The following is a 5,975-nucleotide window of genomic DNA, read 5'->3' on the forward strand; positions in this document are numbered from 1 at the left end:
GGCGATATGCTATAACTATGGAAAAGGACACAAATTGGCAAAGATTGCATATCAAATCCTAAAGGGAAGAAGCAAGGATTTTGACAAAAATATAGTAGGGACATATTGCAAATACAGAGAACATTAGTCTAGCTCAACGAGGGCAAGGTGTGACAAGTGCTTGAATGGCACCACAACTATTTTTAGCTGTGACTATTGACAAGGGCCCAACTTGAATGAGTTGATCATGGAGGTAACTAGAAGAATTATTGCACGATAACATCATAGCATTTAAAGATGCTAATCTCATAAGAAAATGTCTTACACTAGAAACACACTATTTGACTTGATGTATTAACTTAGGAGCATCTATGCACATGTTCTTCATAACAAATTGGCTCAAAGCAATCAAGCCATTGCATAGCCTCTAGAACATTTATCTCAAAGATAATAGTAAATTATTAATTAAAGGCACAGGATATATCACGGTCCATCGAGAATGCCATTAAAGCATCACATAAAGATTTCATTGGACATATATAACAACACTAACTAAGAATATAATAGGTGTGTCAATAATCATTGACAAGAAAATCAAGATTCTCTTTCACAAATTACTGCACATGATGTGAGGGATGGTACATTGAATAGGCTATATTGAGGCAACTTTAGGGGAATGGCATGCACAATTGCTCATGGTGAAGCAAAATTTGTGGCATCCAAGGCTTGGACACCTCAATCTCCAATTCGTTTAGCTTTTGGAGGAGAATAAGCTAGTTCATGGTTTATAGAGGACATTAAATGGGAATTCTATGAAGAACGTGCGTATGATGAGTTGAAGCTATAAAACCATGGCATGTGGTCCATTGGATTTGGCTCACCCAAATATTGCATAATATTTGCTAGAAATAGTATCATTGGGAGAAAGATAATATTTTGTTAGTTTGATGACTACACCAAGACAATATTTGCCTTAGTATACTTGTCATATAAGACCAATGGGAGCTTGAGGTAGACTATGGTGATGCAAAAAGAAAGGACATGTAATCAGGGAAAGTGATCGATGTATGTTGCATACAAAGAGTGCAGGAAATATTATTTGGGCAAAAGTAAAAAACAATGTATTTAATAAACTTCTCGCCAACACATGCACTCAAGGGTATGACACTACAAGAGACATGGACATGAGTCAAGCCAATGATGAAACATCTCTGAATATTTGGTTCAACAACATATGCCCAAATCAACAAAGATAAAAGAGGCGAGTTTGCAATAAAAAGTGAGAAATGCAATTTTGTTGGATGCTCGAAATCCACACAAGGAATTGTGATAACTATATGATGCAATTATGAATAGATGCGATGAAACACATGCATGGCAAACAAACAACTTTGAATGTCATCTCCACAACTTTGAGACATCAAAGTCAAGTGAGGGAGCATCAAAGTTCTCCCCCAAAAAAGTTTGGGGCCATCTTCAAAACCACAACCTAGATGGTTAGAAAACTGCTGGAAAATGCAAGGAGGCACTTTGTCAAAACAAGACATTAAGGTCTATGCCATTTCTTGTCAAATGTACAAAAAGTATCAATCTTCTGAAAAAGCAACTAAGCCAAGACACTTTTCAATAAAAAAGGTCAAAAAGCTGGATTCAAGCTATGGAGGTCAAATACAAAGGATAACAAAAATAACCCATAAGAACACCTGTGGTAAAAGTATTGTTGGCTGTAGATGGGTGTATAGAGTCTAAACTCAAGGCAGACGAAAGATGCCAAGCAAGGTTGGTTGCCAAGAAGTTACGCTCAAAAGGAATCGATTTTGAGGAGATTTGTGGACCATTGATGAGAATCAAGACAATAAAATTGCTATTGTTACTTGCGTACACTATTAGACTTGCCTCTTAATTAGATGGATGTCAAGTCGACTCTCTCAATGGAGATTATAGTAAGAGGAATACCTGCAACAGCCACCATGTTTTGAGATAGAAGATAAAGAACATATGGTATGCAAACTCAAGAAAGCAATCTGCGGTTGAAACAAGATCCAACAGTTTAAAAAACAAGATTGATGCATACTTCAAGCCGAAAGGATTTGAAGATGAGCATCGGTTATATACTACTAAGGATGGAAAATCTACAACCATTCCAGTTTATGTTGCTGCTCTAATCACCGCAGACAACATGGAGATGATAGATCACGATACTTGTCAAACAGTAGAGATCCAACAGAAATGCACTATATTTATGGAATTTACATAAAAAATACAAACGATGGAACGTTTCTCAACCAGGGAAGGCATACATACATGCAATATGAGCATTCTTATGAGGCAGCTGTGACCAGTCTGAAGGCTGTAATTGTAACAAGAATCTGCAATGCCAAGAAGATACCATCTTTAGAGTAATCATGATTACCTTAAGCATAATCCACTTTCTGAAAACAGTAGTGATCATAACCACCAAGTCCCTCATGGTGATCATGATCCATGTTCTGGCTTTTATGAAAATATAAAGTGATAAAACCCTATTCTTAGAACACAAGATTCTGCACAGACATATATTGCAATTATGTGCATCAAGAGCACAATAGAAATACAAGATTCCACAAGAGACTAAAATAGAGTTGAGAACATGAAGATAGATGGAAGCAAAATGTTGCAATCAGTGTAATAGACTGAAATAGAAAGCCATTACTAGTGAGGCTATACGTCATAGCTCTCAGATCCTAATCCAAGAGCAAGAGACGCTGGTCATTTACTAAAACCAGCCTTGAAGATCTCACACTAATCAACCAATACAAGCTTATCCCACATAAACATGAGGTGGGAGAGACGAGAACCTACGGATCTGGATTGTTTTTTAAACAATTGCTGAAGTCCCACTATTCGCCTCTCAATAGAAGAGTGCCCGGCCAATCACTCATAAAAGTTTGGAAGCAATATACTCGCTGTAACCAGCCTTGAAGATCTCACACTAATCAACCAATACAAGCTTATCCCACATAAACATGAGGTGGGAGAGACGAGAACCTACGGATCTGGATTGTTTTTTAAACAATTGCTGAAGTCCCACTATTCGCCTCTCAATAGAAGAGTGCCCGGCCAATCACTCATAAAAGTTTGGAAGCAATATACTCGCTGTAACTCCCATGAGGTGCTGCAGCTAGTAACTGGGGGTTGGGATCCCCTAGCACACAACACTTAGCAGTAACTCGCCCACACAATTTCAATCTGCCCAACACAGGATTCCTGAAAAGAAGGCGTGTTGATAATTACAGTATACACGTAGTGTTTGTATTAATATCAAAGGTCTGAAAGACACAAAACAGCTCTGGAAACAGACATAGAGCTCTTCATCACGAAGAGACTAATGAAATCTATCAGCATCGATGTTTTGCTTAGCAAAATTAGTACGACAGTAGAAGGGTCTAACTTTCTCAGTAGCTGAACAGGACATCGAATGAAGGCTTATGCGAAGAATGAAAAGTACAGATTTTGCTTGCAGACGTTCCTTAACTCTAATGTCCGTCTGTCCCTTCAAGATTACCGACAGACAGTTGCCTGCTCTTCCCAATTCTGAAACCCTTCATGGCTGCTGATGAGAATCAATATAACCATTGTCAACCAGCACCTTCTCTCTCTGTGCTCGCTCCAGATCTGAGTCCACCATCATAGCCACTAGCTGCTTAAAGCCCACCTTGGGAGACCAACCAAGGACTTTACGGGCTTTCGTGGCTGATCCCCTCAAATTATCAACTTCAGAAGGCCGGAAGTATCGGGGATCTATCTTCACATGATCCCTCCAGTTCAACCCAACGTACCCGAATGCCTCTTCTAAAAATTCCTCTACTGTATGGGACTCTTCCGTTGCAACCACATAATCGTCTGGCGTATCTTGCTGCAGCATGAGCCACATTGCCTGCACATAGTCCCCTGCGAATCCCCAATCCCGAGAGGCTTTTAGGTTTCCTAGAAATAGCTTGTGCTGGAGCCCGATCTTGATCCGCCCAACGGCTCGTGTTATCTTTCTTGTCACGAAATTTTCACCCCTGCGTGGAGATTCGTGATTAAAGAGAATGCCATTGCAAGCAAAAAGCCCATAGGCTTCCCTGTAGTTGACAGTGTACCAGTGTGCAGCAACTTTGGAGACGGCATAGGGACTTCGAGGATGGAATTTGGTCTCCTCATCTTGTGGAGGAGGTGTAGCTCCATACATTTCAGAAGATCCGGCTTGGTAGTAGCGGACCTGTCTTCCAGTGCTCTGGATATGAGTACGAACAGCCTCAAGGAGCCGTAAAGCACCAGTGGCAACGACATCAGCGGTGTAATCGGGATTTTCGAAAGAAACACCAACATGGGATTGGGCGCCCAAGTTGTAAACTTCGTCGGGGCAGATGGTATCAACCCATTTCCTGAGAGCAGAAGCATCGGTGAGATCGCCATAGTGCAGCTTCATCCGGGCACCGGAGTTGTGGGGATCGACGTAGATATGCTCAAGGCGCTGCGTGTTGAAGTTGGACGATCTGCGGATGATTCCATGGACCTCATAGCCCTTGCTGAGCAGGAACTCGGTCAAGTAAGATCCGTCTTGGCCGGTGATGCCGGAGATGAGGGCCTTCTTGGGTGTAGCTTCCTCCAGTTCCAGAATCCTTTTGGGCGTTTGTTCTTCCATTGGCAAACCTAGCAAACAGATTACACTTGATTCAGACCAATTGCAATTGCAATTGCAATTCAGGCTGCTGGCATGCTTACCGAATGGCAACACAAGGGGAGAAGCACAAAGAAGGGAAGGGCAAACCTTCACGCAAGGAATGAGTAGACAATCTAGTTAGGGGAATCTATAGTGTATATAGGGTAGTGGGCTCGGGGAGCACTCCTCTTGGAATCCAGAGAGCAGCTTGCAATCACAAGGCGGATTTCGGAGCACTTTTTGACCTGGAAGTGCGACCCTTATTCATTCCCCTATGTGGAGGGCCTCAAGGAGGGGCCTAGAAGTGTCACTCCGTCACGCAACATACATGCGGATTTCGAAGCACTTTCCGACCCAGAAGTGCAACCCCTGTTCATTCCCCTATGTGGAGGGCCTCAGAGAATTGTCACTCTGACACGCCACATCATCACACATCATCACCACATTGCCACATCATCACTATGTCGACTAGCCAATTGCATTGCCATATACTACCACATCATCACCATGCCGTCTCGCCAAGAACTAGCAAGTTGCACTGTCTTCACCTCTTACTGGGCGAGCCATTTTCCTTCTACAGGAGTGGCCCGATCAACCATTGGAAATTCATCCTCCACCAACCTTTTTGGGGGGGAAGAATACCCAGAGCAAAGAAGTGCAAGGGGTAGGAGGCAGCGGAGGGCAAGAAGACTATTGTTGGGAACTTTCAGATCGGTAAGTTGGAACCCACTTCATTCCCCCATCCTGAGGGCCTTATAGAGGCTCTTTGGTAGTTCCCATTTCCCAAATGGCTTAGATTTAAGATGAGCTAACTTAAGACCTTTAACGATGGTGGTACCTTGCTAAGAGTTTGTACATTAGGGTAAATTAGATTAGGAAACACAGTCACAAAATAGAGGAAAGTTGACATGCTACCCATGCACTAATGGTCAGCCCAACATTGGCTTTTGTCGATGCCCTTCCTTCCCACAGATGTAGCACACTGGCTGTATGTCTTCGTTTGTTCATCTTGATAGGCTTTCCTTGGCTCTTGCACCTGCTGATAGACTTCAAGAGCCTGCTTGCTTTGGCTATACCAGTAATCTTCAATGCTGTATCCTGGACGATTGCAATTGTTGCAAAATTGGCTTGATTGACACTCATCGTTGTGTTGCCATTCGTCTTGCATTTGTGGTCTCCCCCTTTTTTAGGTTGCCTCATATGACCATCTCTTTGAGCAGCGTCCTCTTTTCGATCTTGGTGTCCTTGTTGACCACCTTTTCGTCTTCTTTGTCTTCATCATGCTCTGCTTCTTAGATAGGTGGTTTCT

General features: G+C 42.4%; 1 pseudogene across 2 annotated transcripts; it reads right to left on the reverse strand.

Annotated features, from left to right (window-relative positions):
* Window positions 1-2,655: 2,655 nt before the first annotated feature.
* On the reverse strand, window positions 2,656-4,861 carry LOC147905830 (GDP-mannose 4,6 dehydratase 1 pseudogene; annotated as a pseudogene). 2 transcript variants are annotated; one of them, XR_015541022.1, is made up of 2 exons: window positions 4,775-4,861; window positions 2,656-4,656 (listed from the first exon to the last, which is right to left on the reverse strand). The product of XR_015541022.1 is annotated as a GDP-mannose 4,6 dehydratase 1 pseudogene, transcript variant X2 (transcript). The 2 variants fall into 2 exon arrangements; XR_015541021.1 differs by having other exon boundaries at window positions 4,729-4,780.
* Window positions 4,862-5,975: the final 1,114 nt, after the last annotated feature.

This window comes from Dipteris shenzhenensis, chromosome 1, assembly GCF_047967505.1.
Source record: "Dipteris shenzhenensis isolate YYH24624 ecotype China chromosome 1, Dip_SZ_1.0, whole genome shotgun sequence".
Lineage (NCBI taxonomy): Eukaryota > Viridiplantae > Streptophyta > Polypodiopsida > Gleicheniales > Dipteridaceae > Dipteris > Dipteris shenzhenensis.